Source organism: Coregonus lavaretus, assembly GCF_964263955.1.
Source record: "Coregonus lavaretus genome assembly, contig: HAP1_SCAFFOLD_4745, whole genome shotgun sequence".
Lineage (NCBI taxonomy): Eukaryota > Metazoa > Chordata > Actinopteri > Salmoniformes > Salmonidae > Coregonus > Coregonus lavaretus.
The window spans coordinates 22,872-47,147 of NW_028163977.1; the positions used below are offsets into that span (position 1 = coordinate 22,872).

General features: G+C 41.4%; 1 pseudogene across 1 annotated transcript; it reads left to right on the forward strand.

Annotated features, from left to right (window-relative positions):
- Positions 1-15,195: 15,195 nt before the first annotated feature.
- LOC311117608 (leukotriene B4 receptor 1-like) lies at positions 15,196-16,078 on the forward strand (annotated as a pseudogene). The gene has a single exon. The product of its transcript is annotated as a leukotriene B4 receptor 1-like (transcript).
- Positions 16,079-24,276: the final 8,198 nt, after the last annotated feature.

The following is a 24,276-nucleotide window of genomic DNA, read 5'->3' on the forward strand; positions in this document are numbered from 1 at the left end:
TGTGTCCTTTGGTCTGGAGTCCACATTTGAGATTTTGGTTCCAACCGCCATCTCTTTGTGAGACGTGGTGTGGGTGAACGGATGATCTCTGCATGTGTATTTCCCAACGTAAAGCATGGAGGAGGAGGTGTTATGGTGTGGGGGTGCTTTGCTGGTGACTCTGTCCGTAATTTATTTAGGCATACTTAACCAGCATGGCTACCACAGCATTCTGCAGCGATACGCCATCACGTCTGGTTTGGGCTTATCATTTGTTTTTCAACAGGACAATGACCCAACACACCTCCAGGCTGTGTAAGGGCTATTTTACCAAGAAGGAGAGTAATGGAGTGCTGCATCAGATGACTTGGCCTCCACAATCTCCCGACCTCAGCCCAATTGAGATGGTTTGGGATGAGTCGGACCGCAGAGTGAAGGAAAAGCAGCCAACGTGCTCAGCATATGTGGGAACTCACCAGCATTTCTGGTGAAGCTGGTTGAGAGAATGCCAAGAGATTGCCTACATGATTCCATATGTGTTATTTCATAGTTTTGATGTCTTCACTATTATTCTACAATGCAGAACCATGACTGACTCATGTCCACTACACTTTCACTTGTGCATTTTCACATTTTAATGTCACCTAGGGCTGTCAAACGATACATTTTAAAAATCGAGTTTATTGCCGGATTTGCTGTAACTCATTGTGATTAATCGCAAATTTCGAATTTGCTAAAATTGAGCTGTATTTTTTATACAAACATAATTGCAATAATAGTGCCGTTCTGATTTTGTCCAAAGTAATGGTTAGCAAAATTGGATGACTCTCATTCATATTCCATTCACCCAGTTCAATGTAACAGCGATAGGTTTAGGCTACTACATGATACTCAAATGTTCCCCATACCAACATGAGGTTGCTACAACCTAGCCTATGAATGAAAGTTTACAACGTAGGTGTACACAGGTCGAGAGACAAATTTGAGGTGACAGACAGTGACATTCAATACCGTCCTGCACACTCTTGTCTGCATCTAGCGGATATAGGGTGTAATCATTAGTCCAACAGTTGCAAACAAGTTTCTATTGGACAAAATCAGGTATGTTTATCCCTGTTTTGTTCCGTTTGCTTCCGTTTAAGAAACTTTTTTCAACAGAATCGGCGGAATGAATACACCCCTGATAACACGGAAACAGAGTTCACTCTAATAACAGCCACGTTGTATTGCTTCTCTTCGCTTGTGGACTTCAATGCACAACAAATCAGCTGTATGTGACCAGACAAAAACAACTTTCCAAGCCATACCTCGACAAACACCCTACATCGTTGTCACCATATTAGCTAAAGTAACATCATAATCAGCATAGCTAATGGAACTAACGCGTTAGTAAACCTGCTAAAATCATGCAGTAACGTCAGTGTACAGTCAGTAAGCAGTTACACCGGCGGGCCATGGTGGCAATAAATTAGTAATACCAAAAGCTTACCTTGACTTGGAAGAGTTCCAGTGTTGTGTTGGAAAGTCATTGCCAGCTAGCTAACATAGCATCCCTCTGTTTGAGCAGGGTGTTTCAGTAGGCTAAACTAGCTAGTTGCATTTGCTAGCTAAGTAAATGAAACTGAACGTGAATTTCTTTTTTTGAATCTCTCTCTCTCTCTCCATTTATCTCTTGCTTCTCCTTCATTTTGGAAGAGATTAATTTGTTAAAAACTGTTCAACTATTCTCTTTCTCTCTCTTTGAGTCAACTACTTGCCACATTTCATTCACTGCAGTGCTAGCTAGCTGTAGCTTATGCTTTCAGTACGAGATTCATTCTCTGATCCTTTCATTGGGTGGACAACATGTCAGTTCATGCTGCAAGAGCTCTGATAGGCTGGAGGACATCCTCCGGAAGTTGCCATAATTACTGTGTAAGTCTATGGAAGGGGGTGAGAACCATGAGCCTCATAGGTTTTGTATTGAAGTCAGTGTACCAAGAGGAGGACGGAAGCTAGCTGTCCTCCGGCTACACCATGGTGCTACCCTACAGAGTGCTGTTGAGGCTACTGTCGACCTTCTTTGCGAAATAGTGTTTTAATCAGTTATTTGGTGACATGTTATTATATTTAGTATAGTTTTATCTGAAAAGGATAACTTTTTAAATGTTTTACAATTTAAATTTTTATGAAATTCACTGAGGAGGAGTGTCCTCCCATTCCACCTCTGAGGAGCCTCCATTGCTTGAGGTGTCATGGCGGACTGAACACAGCTGTGCAGAATGCCTCAAGATATTAACGTAATATTCAATATCTGTAAGTTTGACTAAATATTAGCACTCCACTCCACATACTCGTAGGCAATAACCTTCAATCTGGATAACAACACAAAAAAAAGGATAAGTCTAGAGAAATGTATCGACCAGTATAACCAATACAATCAACACCAAAACATGTCGGAGATTAAGCATGGAAAACCAATCCCCAAAAGAAAACGATTTATGCTTTAGTAAGTGTAGAAACCGACTTGCTAAAGTCAATAAATGATCAACTGGGCATACTTGAACTAGTCAGTAAAGATAGAAAGGATTTAATGGTGAGCCTCGAGATGAGTGACGACAAATCTGCAACAATGGAGAAAGAAACAAACATGCTAAAAGGTGTCGTCAATACGATTGAAACGGACGTTAAAGAACTTAAAAAGGAGAACATGTTTCTGAGACAAGCCTTACTTGAAATACAGACTAGATCTATGAAAGAAAATATGGTACTTACTGGTATCAAAGAAAAAGAGGGTGTAGATCCTGAAAGTGTGGTGAAAAAATTATTTATTGAAGCGCTACAGATCCCAGGCGATACTGTCGACACAATCAAAGTCGAACTTGTGTACACCGTTTCGGACAGAGAGGACAGAGATATTGTTGCCAAATTTGCATTCTTTAAAGATACAATAATGGTTAAAAGCCTGGGTAAAAGACTCACTGGCACGAAAAATAGGCATGAAAAATAGGCATGAAGGATCAGTTCCTGAAGGAAATTGCAGAACGGCGCAGAGTTCTGTACCCACTCTTTAAGGTGAATAGATTAAAAGGGAAACGTGTAGCTCTTGAAGTCGATAAACTGTATATTGATAACCAACTGTTCCGAGACACCAAGACTACTCCATGGCTATTCTAAATAATACAACGTTCCCATAGAGGAGTCGAATAATGGAACAGCCAATAATATCCATGGTAGGGATTGTAATAAAAATAATAGGAAAACAATAAAACAATACAACATTTGATAAAGAAATAAACTACAAGTACAATATACCATTCAAGATAGGGAATGTGGTAAAATAATTAGTATTTGACTTTCTATTTATAGTATTTATAAATAGATAAAAGACAGTGTGACGAGTACTGAGGATACGAAGAGGCAGGACGGAGACGCAGGAATCAACAATGTAAAGGTTTACTTAACACTGAGCAAGAGAACAACAAAGAGCGAGTACACGACAAGACACTAACAATCACACACAACACAACACTGAACAGTCAAGGGCTATATAGGGGTGGTGATGAGATGATGAGGTGCAGGTGCGCTGAAGGTGATTAGGGTGCGTTGGGTTTCCATTCCGGTGTTGCCGAGGTGGTGCAAAAAATGTATGCACTCACTAACTGTAAGTCGCTCTGGATAAGAGCGTCTGCTAAATGACTAAAATGTAAAATGTGTGCTCAGACCGGTGGCTCAGTAGAAGGGGAATCAGAGCGCCGGAGGGGAGCAACGGGAGGAGACGAAAGCTTTAGAAGAAAGGATAATTATTGAAATAATACATCTTCAAATATAAGGAACTGGAACACAAAAGTACTCAAAAGCCTGAAATTAGGTAGGAATCAACACGATAGGGATAAAAACACAGCAAACAGAGGACATAGAAGCCACGGTGTGTGGGTATGTGCTGGTGTATTGTGATGGAAGGTGGGGTGTGTGTTTTTGTATTTGGAAAAGTGTGGAGTTAAGTGAGTGATAAAGAAAAATGGTTGCAAATGCCAGAGCCCAGTGTGTCTGGGTTCAGGAGTTGTGACAGAGAGAGCTTTCAATTTTGTGCAGATATGGGATATACTGTATTTACAAAAAAATATATGGGGGATTGGAAATGATGCAGACAATTACATTGATGGAAGCTACAATCTATCTGCAATATTAATGCATTTTAATTTTTTGCTGTATAGATTATGTATTTTGGATGTTTTCAGTGTATTTTGAATACTTTCAGACAATGCGGTAAAAAAAAAAAAAAAAGACACAAACATTTCAAAAAATGTACTGATTAACTCTGACAGCGCTAATTTTAACATGTTAAAAGGGATAAGTTAGGAGACATATAGCGCTAACTTCTCTGCTCTTTTCTCTGGGCTACTTCCTATGATCAATGACCAATGTATGAAGAAGAGAGGCGTGCGCCTGCTGCAGTAACACTCCGAATGGATGGCTCAGAAATAAGAAATAATTATTTTTAACACACTTGAATTATTATACTCAGGTAGGCTAAGTTACCTTTTTACAGAATGGCATTACAGAATTTGCAATTACATATGTTGAAACATTGTTATTGCAACATGTTAACACCACCTTTTCACGTGAGGAGAATAAAACTATTTCACCACAATGTGAACTTGCAATTCCACATGTGAAAGTTACATTTTCAAATGTGGAGTTTTCTTACATATGAAACTGCAAATGTGATTTTTACATGTGATTAGTTTTTTACATGTGAAAATGCAATTCCGTATGTGAAAGTGAGATTTTTACATGTGGAATTTTCTTACATATGAAACTGCCATTTTGATTCTCACGTGAGGTGAAAACATGTTTTTCTTCTCTTGTGAAAATATGGTTTAACGTGACATTTAAGCTCAACATGTGAAACAGCTATTTCACATGTGAAACTGCAAATTTGATGTTTTTTTTTAGAAGGGCTCTCTCTCTCTCTCTGTGTCTCTCTCTCTCCCGCTCTCTCTCACATACAAACTTTTGCATATGGGAAAAGAATAACAGACACGTGTTGTGAGAACACAGTCACACATGCACTCATTCACACACCACACACTGAGACACATGAATGCGTGTCACATTCTTTATATCTGTCACGTGTATAATTAGCACACATAAACACAAACATTGGAAAATGCAAAGCAGCTAATATAACACATAAAAAAGTACTATATCTCGCATACATTAGCTACAGTAATACCATGTCATAAACTAACAAAAAACTGCTTGGCCATATTGTTTTATTGAGTCATTGTCAACACACATAGCATAATGTATTAACTATACAACAGTAACACATGAAAACAAATATTGTTGTATTCTCTCTCATCGCTTATCATGACCATTGGTCCTGTACTAGGGTGCAACTGATATAATGAAATTAGTGTCACATCCAGTCATCACCAGGATCTTTAACATTGATCACCTCCTAGCATTCTATTGACATCAGCTTTGGCAGGGATGCTGTGAAGGAGCAGTCCATCAATTAATGCCTGTAGGATCCAACGGTAGGACACCAAATTAGATTCATAGATCAATGTGTTCTTCCCTCTCAAGACTAACCCAGGGAGAAATCAGACCAGGGCCGTGGTGTGTCTGTGTATTTGTGCGTGCATGCGTTTGTGAACCTCCCTCTGCCCACCAAAGCTCTCAGGGGTGTGACCCTCCTACCCCATCCCCACAGCGTGGCCCAGGAGACAAACACTGGGCTGAGGATGAAGTGGTCGTTATAATGTACATTGTGAACTAGTCCCTCTGTTCTTGATGGAGGTTTTATGCATCAAGATATCTGTGTAGGGGACTAATCCAGTATGGAAGGAGGTTGGGCTTGGTGAATAGCTCTCTAATGATAGGGTCCCTATCATTGTCATTGTCCTCATCACTCACTGTAAGAATCATCCTTTGTCAATTTGCAGGGGCACAGACAAGTTTATGACCTACTAGATATACAGTACACAAATGATATACTGTACAGACCACATAATTATTTCAATGCTGTAATGTATAGACAGGTTAACCAATAATATATAGAGTGAAGGTTAACCTGTGATGTATAGACATGATGAAATTCTCTTATTTAGGCAGATTGTAGGCTTATGATATACAGTACCGGATGTGGGCAATCTCTGTGTGTACAGTGAGGGAAAAAAGTATTTGATCCCCTGCTGATTTTGTACGTTTGCCCACTGACAAAGAAATGATCATTCTATAATTTCAATGGTAGGTTTATTTGAACAGTGAGAGACAAGAATAACAACAAAATAATCCAGAAAAACACATGTCAAAAATGTTATAAATTGATTTGCATTTTAATGAGGGAAATAAGTATTTGACCCCCTCTCAATCAGAAAGATTTCTGGCTCCCAGGTGTCTTTTATACAGGTAACGAGCTGAGATTAGGAGCACACTCTTAAAGGGAGTGCTCCTAATCTCAGTTTGTTACCTGTATAAAAGACACCTGTCCACAGAAGCAATCAATCAATCAGATTCCAAACTCTCCACCATGGCCAAGACCAAAGAGCTCTCCAAGGATGTCAGGGACAAGATTGTAGACCTACACAAGGCTGGAATGGGCTACAAGACCATCGCCAAGCAGCTTGGTGAGAAGGTGACAACAGTTGGTGCGATTATTCGCTAACGGAAGAAACACAAAAGAACTGTCAATCTCCCTCGGCCTGGGGCTCCATGCAAGATCTCACCTCGTGGAGTTGCAATGATCATGAGAACGGTGAGGAATCAGCCCAGAACTACACGGGAGAATCTTGTCAATGATCTCAAGGCAGCTGGGACCATAGTCACCAAGAAAACAATTGGTAACACACTACGTCGTGAAGAACTGAAATCCTGCAGTGCCCGCAATGTCCCCCTGCTCAAGAAAGCACATATATAGGGCCGTCTGAAGTTTGCCACTGCACATCTTAATGATTCAGAGGAGAACTGGGTGAAAGTGTTGTGGTCAGATGAGACCAAAATCGAGCTCTTTGGCATCAACTAAACTCGCCGTGTTTGGAGGAGGAGGAATGCTGCCTACGACCACAAGAACACCATCCCCACCGTCAAACATGGAGGTGGAAACATTATGCTTTGGGGGTGTTTTTCTGCTAAGGGGACAGGACAACTTCACCGCATCAAAGGGACGATGGACGGGGCCATGTACCGTCAAATCTTGGGTTAGAACCTCCTTCCCTCAGCCAGGGCATTGAAAATGGGTCGTGGATGGGTATTCCAGCATGACAATGACCCAAAACACACGGCCAAGGCAACAAAGGAGTGGCTCAAGAAGAAGCACATTAAGGTCATGGAGTGGCCTAGCCAGTCTCCAGACCTTAATCCCATAGAAAATCTGTGGAGGGAGCTGAAGTTTTGAGTTGTCAAACGTCAGCCTCGAAACCTTAATGACTTGGTGAAGATCTGCAAAGAGGAGTGGGACAAAATCCCTCCTGAGATGTGTGCAAACCTGGTGGCCAACTACAAGAAACGTCTGACCTCTGTGATTGCCAACAAGGGTTTTGCCACCAAGTACTAAGTAATGTTTTGCAGAGGGGTCAAATACTTATTTCCCTCATTAAAATGCAAATCAATTTATAACATTTTTGACATGCGTTTTTCTGGATTTTTGTTGTTGTTATTCTGTCTCTCACTGTTCAAATAAACCTACCATTAAAATGATAGACTGATCATGTCTTTGTCAGTGGGCAAACGTACAAAATCAGCAGGGGATCAAATACTTTTTTCCCTCACTGTATGTTTTCACTGTCTCTGTGTGTCTGTGTAGAGTAATGACTGTGTCTGTACTAATGAATTGGAATCCCTGTAGAGCTGATCTGAGCACTTGTCAAAAGACATTCTGCACCACATGGCGTGCGTGCGCGCGCGCGCGCGTGCGTGTGTGTGTGTGTGTGTGTGTGTGAACGTTTGTAGAAATGTCAGGTCAAACTTTAGTGTATTATGGCTTATTAGGCATATTTGAAATGGTGAAATTATGGCCTGGGGTGTCATTTTATTCCGTGGTAATTTCCTACCATCCACTAGGGGGCAACACGAGCGCCTATTACAATCTAGTAGACACGCAATTGGGTTGAGGATGAGCTTAAACCGTGAACTTCCGTTCTGAGGATTGTGGGTTCAATCCCAGTGCTAGGCACTGTCCCAAACCTTAACCCTTACCTTAACCACTCGATATGAATACCTAAACTTAACCGTCAAGGTTAACCCTATCCCAAACCTTAACCCTTACCTTAACCACTCGATATGAATACCTAAACTTAACCGTCAAGGTTAACCCTATCCCAAACCTTAACCCTTACCTTAACCACTCGATATGAATACCTAAACTTAACCGTCAAGGTTAACCCTATCCCAAACCTTAACCCTTACCTTAACCACTCGATATGAATACCTAAACTTAACCGTCAAAGTTAACCCTATCCTAAACCTTAACCCTTACCTGAACCACTCGATATGAATACCTAAACTTTTTTTTATAGATTGTAACTTCCATCAATGTAATTGTCTGCATCACTTCCAGTCCCCCATATGTTTTTTTTTCTCGCAAATATATATATATATATATATACATACATACAAACATACATATACAGTGGGGAAAAAAATTATTTAGTCAGCCACTAATTGTGCAAGTTCTCCCACTTAAAAAGATGAGAGAGGCCTGTAATTTTTATCATAGGTACACGTCAACTATGACAGAGAAAATGAGAATTTTTTTTCCAGAAAAATCACATTGTAGGATTTTTAATGAATTTATTTGCAAATTATGGTGGAAAATAAGTATTTGGTCACCTACAAACAAGCAAGATTTCTGGCTCTCACAGACCTGTAACTTCTTCTTTAATAGGCTCCTCTGTCCTCCACTCGTTACCTGTATTAATGGCACCTGTTTGAACTTGTTATCAGTATAAAAGACACCTGTCCACAACCTCAAACAGTCACACTCCAAACTCCACTATGGCCAAGACCAAAGAGCTGTCAAAGGACACCAGAAACAAAATTGTAGACCTGCACCAGGCTGGGAAGACTGAATCTGCAATAGGTAAGCAGCTTGGTTTGAAGAAATCAACTGTGGGAGCAATTATTAGGAAATGGAAGACATACAAGACCACTGATAATCTCCCTCGATCTGGGGCTCCACGCAAGATCTCACCCCGTGGGGTCAAAATGATCACAAGAACGGTGAGCAAAAATCCCAGAACCACACGGGGGGACCTAGTGAATGACCTGCAGAGAGCTGGGACCAAAGTAACAAAGCCTACCATCAGTAACACACTACGCCGCCAGGGACTCAAATCCTGCAGTGCCAGACGTGTCCCCCTGCTTAAGCCAGTACATGTCCAGGCCCATCTGAAGTTTGCTAGAGTGCATTTGGATGATCCAGAAGAGGATTGGGAGAATGTCATATGGTCAGATGAAACCAAAATAGAACTTTTGGTAAAAACTCAACTCGTCGTGTTTGGAGGACAAAGAATGCTGAGTTGCATCCAAAGAACACCACACCTACTGTGAAGCATGGGGGTGGAAACATCATGCTTTGGGGCTGTTTTTCTGCAAAGGGACCAGGACGACTGATCCGTGTAAAGGAAAGAATGAATGGGGCCATGTATCGTCAGATTTTGAGTGAAAACCTCCTTCCATCAGCAAGGGCATTGAAGATGAAACGTGGCTGGGTCTTTCAGCATGACAATGATCCCAAACACACCGCCCGGGCAACGAAGGAGTCCTGAAGTGGCCTAGCCAGACTCCAGATAACAACCCTATAGAAAATCTTTGGAGGGAGTTGAAAGTCTGTGTTGCCCAGCGACAGCCCCAAAACATCACTGCTCTAGAGGAGATCTGCATGGAGGAATGGGCCAAAATACCAGCAACAGTGTGTGAAAACCTTGTGAAGACTTACAGAAAACGTTTGACCTGTGTCATTGCCAACAAAGGGTATATAACAAAGTATTGAGAAACTTTTGTTATTGACCAAATACTTATTTTCCACCATAATTTGCAAATAAATTCATTAAAAATCCTACAATGTGATTTTCTGGATTTTTTTCTTCTCATTTTGTCTGTCATAGTTGACGTGTACCTATGATGAAACTTACAGGCCTCTCTCATCTTTTTAAGTGGGAGAACTTGCACAATTGGTGGCTGACTAAATACTTTTTTTCCCCACTGTACATTTTATGGACACAGTCAAATTCTACAATCATTATATTTTCTTTGTTTTTACTCCTGAACTTCCTCTGATCATTTTCATGATGTCCATCCGGTTTGCTTCTATATGCCATATTTTTCTAACTCTGCTCTTTCACAAAAGCTCTCAACCTATAACCTATATACTTATTATGGACACAGTATGCTTTACATTTGTTATCTTGTTGTTATTAGTTGTTGTTATTAGCCCCATCCTTCAGCTCCATTCAACACCTCCCATCTATCTCGTAACACCATCCATGTTGGATTTCTATTTGCCATATATTTTTCAACTGTACTGTGATGTTTTACAAAAGTTCTGAACCTTTCTATTCTCATTGTTTCTACAGATCGTAAATTGAATATAATTTTTTTTGCTAAAAGTATTATTATATTATTGATCGATTGACTATGACTTTTCAGACCACCCAGTAGGGCTATCTGCAGGGTTACCTAAACTTAACCGTCAAGGTTAACACTATCCCAAACCTTAACCCTTACCTTAACCACTCGATATGAATACCTAAACTTAACTGTCAAGGTTACCCTATCCCTAACCTTAAGAGCTCAGACAGAGCAGTAGCGATTGCTGGCCGAGAGTACTTAGCACCTGTGAATGTAATTTGCGAGCGTGCATCGATTTTACATGGAGAATCATGTGAAAAATGTCGCCAGTCAGATGTCTACAGCGGGTGATCCCTAAAACACAGCGCGCTGAAAAATCTCCAGAGGGTCATGTACAACACACCTCCCTTTGTGATGCATTCATCTCCACTAAGCATAGCAAACCTTTCATTTACATTGAAGCTGTATTCCAATAACCCATGCAACCCACTACAGCTCAGCAATGATACACAGACATTTGTTTTGTTAGATTATGTTTGATCTGTCTGCATTTGGCTACCAATGCCTAATGGATATGTGGCTACTGGGAGCTATGCTATGGGTTGACTTGTAGATACTGTATACACTGAGTGTACAAAACATTAAGAACACCTGCTCTTACCATGACATAGACTGACCAGGTGAATCCAGGTGAAAGCTATGATCCCTTATTGATGTCACTTGTTAAATCCCTTCAACCAGTGTAGATGAAGGGGAGGAGACAGGTTAAAGAAGGATTTTTAAACCTTGAGACAATTGAGGCATGGGTGGTTTGTGTGTGCAATTCAGAGGGTGAATGGGCAACACATAAGATTTAAGTGCCTTTGAATGGGGTATATTAGTAGGTGTTGGCGCACCGGTTTGTGTCAAGAACTGAAACGCTGCTGGGTTTTTGACGTTCAACAGTTTCCTGTGTGTATAAAGAATGGTCCACCACCCAAAGGACATCCAGCCAACTTGACACAACTGTGGGAAGCATTGGGAATGCTTTCGACACCTTGTAGTCCATGCCCCGACAAATTGAGGTTGTTCTGAGGGCAAAAGGGGTGGGGTGGGGTGGGGGTTGCAACTCAATATTAGGAAGGTGTTCTTAATGTTTTTGTACACTCAGTGTATACTGCCTGCGTGTGTGTGTGTGCGTGTGTAGCCTCCAGCCTGGTATAGGCTACAGTACCTCTCACATACACATTCATTGTCCAAGGATGGTATGTCTTCCAAGGATTTGCTGCTCAGGGAGTGCAGTACAGTATTATTGCCATTGGAAATTTGTTGGACTTTGAGAAATACAGTAGTACATTCTGAGTACATTTTGAGGATGGGAGGGTGTATCTAAACCTCTAGGGAACTGTATACATCAATATCATAAAGTACACTACCGGTCAAAAGTTTTAGAACACCTACTCATTCAAGGGGTTTTTCTTTATTTTTACTATTTTCTACATTGTATAATAATAGTGAAGACATAAAAACTATGAAATAACACATATGGAATCATGTAGTAACCAAAAAAGTGTTAAACAAATCAAAATATATTTTATATTTGAGATTCTTCAAATAGGCACCCTTTGCCTTGATGACAGCTTTGCACAATCTTGGCATTCTCTCAACCAGCTTCATGAGGGAGTCACCTGGAATGCATTTCAATTAACAGGTGTGCCTTCTTAAAAGTTAATTTGTGGAATTTCTTTCCTTCTCAATGCATTTGAGCCAATCAGTTGTGTTGTGACAGGGTAGGGGGGGGGGGGGTTACAGAAGATATCCCTATTTGGTAAAAGACCAAGTCCATATTATGGCAAGAACAGCTCAAATAACCAAATAGAAATTACAGTCCATCATTACTTTAAGACATGAAGGTCAGTCAATATGGAACATTTCAAGAACTTTGAATGTTTCTTTAAGTGCAGTCACAAAAACCATCAAGTGCTATGATGAAACTGGCTCTCATGAAGACCGCCACAGGAATGGAAGACCGAGAGTTACCTTTGCTGCAGAGGAGTTCATTAGAGTTACCAGCCTCAGAAATTGCAACCCAAATAAATGCTTCACAGAGTTCAAGTAACATACACATCTGAACATCAACTGTTCAGAGGAGACTGTGTGAATCAGGCCTTCATGGTCGAATTGCTGCAAAGAAACCACTACTAAAGGACACCAATAATAAGAAGAGACTTGCTTGGGCCAAGAAACACGAACAATGGACATTAGACCGGTGGAAATGTGTCCTTTGGCCTGGAGTCCAAATGTGAGATTTTTGGTTCCAACCTCCGTGTCCAATGCGGTGTGGGTGAATGAATGATCTCCGCATGTGTATTTCCCAGTGTAAAGCATGGAGGAGTAGGTGTTATGGTGTGGGGGTGCTTTGCTGGTGACACTGTCTGTGATTTATTTAGAATTCAAGGCACACTTAAACAGCATGGCTACCACAGCATTCTGCAGCGATACGCCATCCCATCTGGTTTGGGCTTAGTGGGACTATCATTTGTTTTTCAACAGGACAATGACCTAACACACGTCCAGGCTGTGTAAGGGCTATTTGACCAAGAAGGAGAGTGATGGAGTGCTTCATCAGATGTCCTGGCCTCCACAATCCCCCGACCTCAACCAAAATGAGATGGTTTGGAATGAGTCGGACCGCAGAGTGAAGGAAAAGCAGCAAACAAGTGCTCAACATATGTGGGAACTCCTTCAAGACTGTTGGAAAAGCATTCCAGGTGAAGCTGTTTGAGAGAATGCCAAGAATGTGCAAAGCTGTCATCAAGGCAAAGGGTGGCTACTTTTTTTGAAGAATCTCAAATATAAAATATATTTTGATTTGTTTAACACTTTTCTGGTTACTACATGATTCCATATGTGTTATTTAATGGTTTTGATGTCTTCACTATTATTCTACAATGAAGAAAATAGTAAAAATTATGAAAAACCCTTGAATGAGTAGGTGTTCTAAATCTTTTGACCGGTAGTGTACAGTATATTGGTGTTCCCGCTGGGGCCACCCATGAATATAATTTAGGCACGCATGGCTGTAAGTCTCTTTGGATAAAAGTGGCTGCTAAATAGCATATTTTATCATTTAAGTTGTTATTTTCACATGGTTTGTTAAATTACGTTTATTCATGGAAACAAACCATCTCTTGCTTTCCTCACACAACATAATTTAGATCATGGCTTGTTTGAGATGTCCATCTGTTTAGTTAAGTAAGGATAAATACATTCAAGCATGAATAATGTAAGATCTGTTTAGTTTAACACAGATTGGATTGAAGACCTTTGGGAGAAGTTGGAGCTAAAAGGTAAACTCCAATCTGTTTCAGGGATATTTTCTTTATTGCAACAAAATGAGATAAAATATGTGTTCTGTTTAATTGTGATTACGCTATACCTCAACATAATGGCTCCCATGGATAAAACCAACAGGCGAAGGAGATGTGGTGATTGTGTATTAGCTGGAAGAACAATTAGGGGTTAGACACCGCTGTGAGAAATACTGCCACTGAATGTGGGAAAATAGAACAAGCCATTATGAGACCACAGACTGAATATTAATCTAACATTGAACTCATTCCAGCTACCAGGATACTAGGATAGCCATGGAAGACGTTCAACAACTATGATTCATTAGAATCTAATTATGTTTATGTGTACATGTGTTAACCCTCATATGAAGAAGATATCTCCACCCAACAGGAAAGATCTTGTCTACCAAGCTTTTCTTTGTAGCCAAGTATATTACACTTAACAAGTTGGAAGGAAACAAACAAGAAAGCAGGCAACGGCAAAGGAGGCAGTGGAAGAACTCTGCCGGTCGTCCACCCAGTCCAATGGGTATGGAAGAGGGCTATCAACTAAGAGAAGCAGCCCAATACTCTATTGAGTGAAGTTTTGTCATGGGTGAATAGTTCTGAAGGGGAGTTGGATCGTCATTCAGAAACAGAGATGTTTAAAGAGTCTGACGTGTCTAACCATGGTCGATGTCTCCTCTCCAAAACCCAGAAAACAGACCTACCAGCAGGTGGAGCACTGGCACAGGGTTTCCAACCTCACCTGTACACCATTTTTACTTTTTTCCCCCTGTACTTTTGTCTTTCACTTGTTTTCTTTGGTGCCATTAAATAGTATACCACTCTGGTCCCATAGACCTAGTGAAGATTTCATTTGGACACTTTGTGGTTGGTATGCTGGGTAGCAGCCCAGCCCATTTAGTTTGTCTGTAGACCAGTCTAAGTTTCATGAGACCCTAAGTGGGAAGCATTTTATTTCAAGTTTGTACAATCTTCAGTTCCTGTAATAAATATACCAGTACATGCTGGTTTATAACCCGTTCCGTTGTGTTCAGAGCCTTGTTATTGTTTGTCATCATTGCCCTCCTCCTACACACAGGTAGCATTTGGTTATAATTGTGAAAAAGCATGACATACAATATCTGTAGATAGATCCCCTGTTTAGCATGTTTGGAATTTCTTTCCTAAATCATCTTTTAAATGGATTATGTTGCTCAATTACTTGGTATAACATTATTTTGAGATGTTAGGGCATGACAATAAAAGCATGGTAAAAGGGGGAGAATTATTACATTGTGTATTACTCCTAAAATACTAGCATTGAGCATTTGCATACTTCAAGGAAAAATAGGGGTGGAGAGCCTGGCGTGGTCTTGACTCTCTGCTTCCTAATAGGTCTTCCAGGGAACATCGCAGTGATGGTCAACCTTCGTCGAAACCAAGATCTATCCAGTTTGAGCCAGATGCTGATGTTGAACTTGGCTTCACCTGACCTGCTTTGATTCCTCACCCTACCTTTGGTAATCTACAACCTAGTCTTTACCTGGAGCCTGGGTCTAGTCCTCTGTAAGCTCATCACCTACTTTTTCTACTGCAGTGCCTACACTAGCCTGCTGACTGTCACACTATTGAGCATTCCAGCACTTCCTCCAGGTAGTGCATTCCCACAGCTGGGCCAGAATGGGAGTGGCAAAGGAGAGGGGGCTGCTAGTTGTCCTGTTGGGGGTAGCTGGGTCCTGTCTATCCCTAATGGGGTGTTGGTGCGGGATGTGACGCAGGATGAGAATGGATGGGTCCGGTGCCGATATGCTTTTGCATCAGACGCTGAGCAGGTGGCTGTGTTGCTCCTGCAGACTCTCCTGGCATTTGCAGTTCCTTTCTCCGTCATGGCCACAGCCTATATCCGACTCCACCAAAGGGTGGACCAAACAGCTTTCTTCAGGAGCCCCAGGATGACCAGATTAGTAAACCTCATCATTGGGACCTTCATCATTCTATGGACTCATCATGTCATGAATGTGCTGGGAATGGCGGTCATCTTGATGAAGAATAAGGCTCTGAGAGTGTTTTGGGAGGCCAATTGGAGGATTGTTGGATCTCTGGTCTTCATCAACAGGATCCATTCCTATACGCCTTTGTCTCCAGAAACACCCAGTCAGAGAGCAGTGACAGTCAAGTAGTGACCACGGATAGTCACAATCTGTACGATTTCAAGCAACTCATTGGTAATTTCAACTATTGAAATATACCCCTTGATTAAGATAGATTTGACTTATAAATACCTTATTGAGATGAGCACAACTATCTTAACTTATAATAACCACAACAACAAAGAAACGAAGGACCTGTATGCATTGTTTAAGTTTTTGTAAAGCTTAACATTGTGTTTAAATAAAGTAATGTTGCTCTCATTATTTTATATTTTTTAACCAAAACAACAACAAAGAAACCAACCATCTCCAGCAGCGGGATACAGAGGAGGTCAAGTCTCTCTCTAAAAAACAGCTTGTTAATGAGACTGTATATGCAGAAAAAAAAGGAGCTATCTAGAACGTTAAAGGGTTCTTCAGCTGTCCCCATAGGAGAACCATTTGAAGAACCCTTTTTGGTTCCAGTTAGAACCCTTTTCACAGGGGGTTCTACAAGGAACCCAAAGGGTTCTACCTGGAACCAAAAAGGGTTCTAACTGGAACCAAAAAGGGTTCTCCTATGGGGACAGCTGAAGAACACTTTTGGAACCCTTTTTTTCTAAGAGTGTACTGATTAGAGTATGATTCTCAGACTGGGGCAGGCGCGTGAACTTTTGGCCTCCTTGGCACTTACTGTAATGATGGTGACCTCACATGATGATGTTTAGACAGATCTCAATTTGACTGTAAGAGACCAGAGGTGGATTCCTTATACTCGGCAAACTACAATTATTTTCCCCAACGGCTCTTTTTGCAAGTTCCTTTGATAACTTGGATTAGGAGCACGTTCTAGCTGCGGGTGAAATTTGCACTGCAATTAATTAGAGAGTACTTCTTGCTCTCTCTCTTTAATCCTCAAGTGATTATGTCGGGCTAGAAGTAGGAATACTTCCTTCTCCAAGCACCCCCCAAATGTGATGATGTAAAGCAGCACTGGAAAATGCATAACATAAATTTAAGCCATTCCTTCAAATCCTGCTAGTGTTTTGTACATGAATGCAGGGGCGCAACTTTGGTTTAAGAAGTGGGGGGGGGGGGGGATTTTTTAAAATCCAGTCAGATAAACACTCCAAACAGCTTCCTGACCGCTTGGAGGCATCCGCATGGTCCTAAAGCAGACCGTTGCCTTGTTTTGTGTCACATTCCAATTATAAATCTTGGGGGGGGGGGGGGACAAAAATGCAATTTCAGAATGTGGGTGGGGACATGTGCAGCATGTGCAGAAATGTGCAGTTCTGTCACACAACACAAAGCCACAGATGTCACAAGTTTTGAGGGAGCGTTTAATTGGCATGCTGACTGCATGAATGTCCACCAGAGCTGTTGCCAGAGAATTGAATGTTAATTTCTCTACCGTAAGCCGCCTCCAACGTTGTTTTAGAGAATTTGGCAGTACGTCCAACTGGCCTCACAACCGCAGACCACATGTAACCACGCCAGCCCAGGATCTCCACATCCGGCAGCTGATGAAACTGAGGAGTATTTCTGTCTGTAATAAAGCCCTTCTGGTTGATTGGCCACGGTGGGTGGGCCTGGCTCCCAAGTGGGTGGGCCTTTGCCCTCCCATGGCTGCACCCCTGCCCAGTCATGTGAAATCCATAGATTAGGTCCTAATGAATTTATTTCAATTGACTGATTTCCTTATATGAACTGTAAAATCATTTAAATGTTTGCATGTTGCATTTATATTTTTGTTCAGCATAAATACATGCATATTCGTCTCCTTTTCAGCACCAATTGGTAGATTAAAAAATACTCTGATCCTGTATATTATTTAGGGTTAGGAAAGTATTTATACATATAAAAAAAAACAGGTTTGGAGAGCCTTTACAAATAAAATATATTGGTGAATCAAAAATACAGTGGTTTGATTCATCATGAAAGTTTCCATATTCAATTGTTCATTTCATTACATTTTGGAAGGTGAGAAAAGTGTACAATATGGGTTGAACAGTAGTGCTATAAATCTACCCTAATAATCCTCACTAATCTTGGAACTGTGATGACAATGGTCCAATCTTCATGAACTGTGTGCCAGGCTCCAGGTTTAAACTTCTACGTACGGTCTGGGTTCCATAATGATTCAAATAGGCTACATGTCCCAAATTATTGCACAACTTGTAATACGTTAGCCTAATATGATCCACTATTGCTAGCGATCCTCAGGAACAACCACATGAACATGACAGAGGAAAGAAAAGTAAACTAACGATGTAATGGAATGATGCAAAATGTAAGGAATCTAACACTAAAGTGACAGTTGTAAATGTATGTGGTAGGCTTATAACTGACGGTGACTACCGATAGTGGCTAATATGTGACATGATACAAATTGTACAAAATACAGTGAAAAGTCATAAATAAACTCTGTAGGTTTGACGCTATACTGTCATTTGCACATGGCTACTGAAGCCTATAGCTTGGGTCTCCAAATTTCATCCCTGCAAGTTGTAAGGCCAGCATTTCATAAACCTCACTGTGGAAAAGGTTATATGTTGATATGCTTCAGTTTACTGCCAGATGACTGATTTCACATTTGTTATAAGGTAAAATAGATCTAAAACAATTGTCATGTATATTTACAATCAATCAAAAATGTGTTTAAATCAAATTGTATTTATAAAGCCCTTTTTACATCAGCTATACAGAAACCCAGTCTAAAACCCCAAACAGCAAGCAATGCAGATGTAGAAGTACGGTGGCTAGGTCTTGTGGCCCCGTCCGACGATACCCCTGGACAGGGCCAACCAGGCAGGATATAACCTCACCCACTTAGCCAAAGCACAGCCCCAACACCACAAGACCACCAACCTACTACCCTGAGACAAGGCTGAGTATAGCCCACAAAGATCTCCTCCACTGCATGAGCCCGAGGGAGCGACAAACCGGACAGGACGATCACGTCAGTGACTCAACCCACTCAAGTGATGCACCCCTCCTTGGGACGGCATGGAAAGCACCAGTGAGCCAGTGACTCAGCCCCCGTAATAGGGTCAGAGGCAGAGAATCCCAATGGAGAGACAGGAACCGGCCAGGCAGAGACAGCAAGGGCGGTTCGTCGCTCCAGTGCCTTTCCGTTCACCTTCGAACCCCTGGGCCAGACTACACTCAATCATAGGACCTACTGAAGCGATGAGTCTTCAGTAAAGACTTAAAGGTCGAGACAGAGTCTGCGTCTCTCACATGGATAGGGAGACCATTCCATAAAAATTGAGCTCTATAGGAGAAAGCCCTGCCTCCCGCTGTTTGCTTAGAAATTCTAGGGACAGTAAGGAGGCCTGCGTCTTGTGACCGTAGCATACGTGTAGGTATTTACAGCAGGACAAAATCGGAGAGATAGGAAGGAGCAAGCCCATGTAATGCTTTGTAGGTTAGCAGTAAAACCTTGAAATCAACCCTAGCCTTAACTGGAAGCCAGTGTAGAGAGGCTAGCACAGGAATAATGTGATCAAATGTTTTGGTTCTAGTCAAGATTCTAGCAGACGTGTTTAGCACTAACTGAAGTTTATTTAGTGCTTTATCCGGGTAGCCGAAGAGTAGAGCATTGCAGTAGTCTAATCTAGAAGTGACAAAAGCATGGATTATGATGCATGATGCTTTTCTGCATCATTTCTGGACAACAGGTTTCTGATTTTGCAATGTTCCGAAGTTGGAAAAAAGCTGTCCTTTAAATATTATTGATATGTTTGTCAAAAGAGAGATCAGGGTCCAGAGTAACGCCAAGGTCCTTCACCGTTTTTTTTTAGACGACTGTACAAGCATCAGGATTAATTGTCAGATTCAGCAGAAGATCTCTTTGTTTCTTGGGACCTAGAACTAGCATCTCTGTTTTGTCTGAGTTTAAAAGTAACAAATGTGCCGCCATCCACTTCCTTATGTCTGAAACACATGCTTCCAGGGTAGGCAATTTTGGGGCTTCACCATGTTTCATCGAAATGTAGAGCTGTGTGTTGTCCGCATAGCAATGAAAGTTAACATTGTGTTTCCGAATGACATCACCAAGAGGTAAAATAAATAGTGATAACAATAGTGGTCCTAAAACGGAACCTTGAGGAACACCGAAACGTACAATTGATTTGTCAGAGGACAAACCATCCACAAAGACAAACTGATATCTTTCCGACAGATAAGATCTAAACCAGGCAAGAACTTGTCCATGTAGACCAATTAAGGTTTCCAATCTCGATGGTGTCAAAAGCAGCACTAACGTCTAGGAGCACGAGAACAGATGCAGAGCCTTGTTCTGACGCCATTAAAAAGTAATTTACCACCTTCCCGAGTGCGATCTCAGTGCTATGATGGGGTCTAAAACCAGACTGAAGCGTTTCGTATACATTTTTTGTCTTCAGGAAGGCAGTGAGTTGCTGCACAACAGATTTTTCAAAAATGTTTGAGAGGAATGGGAGATTCGATATAGGCCGATAGTTTTTTACATTTTCTGGGTCAAGGTTTAGCTTTTTCAAGAGAGGCTTTATTACTGCTACTGTTAGTGAGTTTGAAACACATCAAGTGGATAGGGAGACATTTATTATCTTCAACATAGGAGGGCCAAGCACAGGAAGTAGCTCTTTCAGTAGTTTAGTTGGAATAGGGTCCAGTATGCAGCTTGAAGGCCAATACTATTTTCATGAATGTGTCAAGAGATATAGGATTAAAAAACTTGAGTGTCTCCATTGATCCTAGGTCCTGGCAGTTTCGTGCAGACTCAGGACAGCTGAGGTTTGGAGAAATACGCAGATTCAAAGAGGAGTCTGTAATTTGCTTTCTAATAATCATGATCTTTTGTCAAATAAGTTCATGAATTCATCACTGCTGAAGTGAAAGGCATCCTTTCTTGGGGAATGCTGCTTTTTAGTTAGCTTTGCAACAGTATCAAATATACATTTTGGATTGTTCTTATTCTCCTCAATTAGGTTGGAAAAATAGGATGATCGAGAAGCAGTGAGGGCTCTTCGATATTGCTCTGTTCTTTCTTTCCAAGCTAGTAGGAAGACTTCCAGTTTGGTGGAGTGCCATTTCCATTCCAATTTTCTGGAGACTTGCTTCAGGGCTCTGATATTTTCTGTATACCAGGGAGCTAGCTTCTTGTGACAAATGTGTTTTGTTTTTAGGGGTGTGACTGCATCTAGGGTATTATGCAAGGTTAAATTTAGGTCCTCAGTTAGGTCGTTTACTGATTTTTGTACTCCAACGTCCTTGAGTAGGTGGAGGGAGTCTGGAAGGGCCTCTAGGAATCTTTGGGTTGTCCGAGACTTTATAGCACGGTCCTTGGTTGGGGTCTGAGCAGATTATTTGTTGCAATTGCAAACGTAATAAGATGGTGGTCCGATAGTCCAAGGTTATGAGGAAAAACATTTAGATCCACAATATTTATTCCACAGGACAAAACTAGATCCAGGGTATGACTGTGGCAATGAGTAGGTCCGGAGACATGTTGGACAAAACCCACTGAATCGATGACATTTGCTATCGTAAATGTTAGCAACACCTCCGCCATTGCGGGATGCGCGGGGGATATGGTCCCCTTATCCAAACGGCTTACTCATTTACCTAGCTCTTATCAATAGCTATTTTACAGTGCATGGAGAATGGTGTTATTTCTATTGGAAAAATAAAGTAGATGTTGTTCCACACGACCTTATTCATCGTTTCATCGCGCGTAAAGGTGGTGGAATTATGAGGGAATTAAGGTCAGAATACGGCGTATCTGTAGACACACCTCCGTCACACCTTCATTTATTTGATCTCCACCCCAAACAAATAGCAGATGAATAGCATGACATTCTCAGGCTTAAGTTCAAGGTCAGAATACAAGTAGAGAGAAAAGTGCATAAAAAGGGAGTTACTTTCCATTAACATGCGTTTAACTCGGGTCTGAATTCCCCCGTATGTGAATTGTGTGTGTGTGAGCTTGACATAGGGAATATGGTGTGTGTGAGCTTGAAATAGGGAATATGATGTGTGTGTGTGGTTGACATAGTGAATATGGTGTGTGTGGCCTGTCTTCTGTGTACAAGGCTGATAAGCATGTGAGGCTGAGTGTAGGTGACAGATGCCCATCTGTGATCGAGTCGACAAGGGGGAGCCCTCAGAGGGGACGGCTGCACGGGCCTTCTGCTCCAAATACGCTGGGCAGAATGTGTGTGTGGGTGTGATTGTGTTCTATCTGCAAAAGCCAGTCTCTTGGTCTCTGTGCCGGTAGTGTCCCGTGACTGGTTAATACAGGCTCTCTGGTCTGGAACAGTGTCATTTTGACATCTTCCATTCTTCCTCTTTCTTTCATTAGCTTTTCTCTCCAGACATCCCCATGGCCAGGGGTATCTAAGAGCCTCTTTATAACGGGCCATAATGAATATAAGAATTCTGCATTCAGCCGTGGAGCCTTGTGGCCTGTCTCATTTCCAAGCTATCTCGTCTTATTTAGTGGGTTGAAAAAGAGGCACAATGCACATAGCTAAACAAATAAGCAAACAGCAGGCTATTATTAGGGGACGGCCTGTTGCTTGCGAGGGAGAGGAAGATTCACTGGGCTCTGCTTCTTTTTGTTGAGATCTAATATGACCCAACAGAGTAGTACATAGTTCACACTAATGTTATAGCTGCGAATACTAATGAAAATTGCAAGATATACTATATATTATATGAAGTCTATTGTCTTTCCTTATGTCTCATACAACAACACAATCTCTGTTATCATGTGCTGAGTTTCTATGATATGTAGGCTACGACCCACGGCATCTCTGATAGGGAGGACAAGTGTGTTTAAAGCACCATCTCCTGGATGGAGACTTGTGAATGGGGAACCCACGAATGTATAGTAAAAAAATACATAGTACTATAAAATAACATTTCACTGTGATATTTGCAAGGGCTTGTGCTACTTTTGTTTGCATAGAGTTTCTACAGAAACCCCCATTTGCAGTGACCAGGGAGTAATAAAATGCTGACCTGAAGCCTCTAATGGCAACAGTACACCGTTGTTTCTGTGTGTGCCACTGTCACAAAGACCACGTTGATGGGAGACATGTCCTCCTGGGTGACAACAGTCATAATGGTGACAGTGTGTGTGTGTGCCACACTGCTTCTGGTCTGTACAAACACATATTGACATGTGCTGTGTTGGTCATTCAGAGTATAGAATAGCTATTAAATAAAGGTCCACTGTTAAAACCAAACACATAAGTACGCACACACAAACACACGGACACACAGACACGGACACACAACACACATATATTGGTAACAATGTCCACCAAGAGGCTTATCATTAATCTAAACGATATATATCATGTTTATGTTATACCAGAATGTATATAATTAGGAATGTACTGTTCTTCATTTCAACTTTTATTCCACCTCATAATATTGCAGAACATAGTTTGTCCAACAGAGGTCACTATAACAAAGGGAAGGGAAACACTCGTCCCTGCAAATATCATCAGTTTGTGTCCACAAACCATTATGAAAAGACCCATACACTATGTCTCCCACATCCCTTCATTATATGTATTTGTTATACAAGTTGGATCTTGAACAGGCACACATTTCCTCTACTGCTCATACAAAAGGATCCACCGACAATTTGTTGTTGAGAAAGCAAGCATTCTTAATTCATAATCTTGATACAATGTCGCAAAAAGGTGCTTATCAAAAATATTCATTCATCCAAAACCAATATGAACAACCCCATCTGTGCTGACACATTATATAACCTCTTCTTTATTGATATATTTTCTAATTATCCATGCCAATGCTCGCCTCTCAAGCTCTTTACCTTTGTAATCAAACAAAGCAAGACAATTCCATTGGAGAATCAATGCCAGGACTAATGTAAATACGAAATACTTCCAAACACAGCGTGTACGTACAGAGGCGCCATGTTCTCACATCTGGGGAACAATGAGAGAAAAAAGGACAGAAATTACGACCCCTTCAGTTGACTGGGCCTTCCCGGATCTCCACAGCCCGCATGAAGTGGCCCGCCCGGCAGCCATAAATAAGGGTGATTGTACAAATGCTTAATTAAATGACATAAATCCCATTGACGATGCCTGGGCACAGGAAACATTTCCTGAGCCACTCAACTGAGGAGTGGCGGTGCTGGTGCTGGTTCGCTCGCTCTCGCTCTCTCTCTCTCTCTCTCTCTCTCTCTCTCTCTCTCTCTCTCTCTCTCTCTCTCTCTCTCTCTCTCTCTCTCTCTCTCTCTCTCTCTCTCTCTCTCTCTCTCTCTCTCT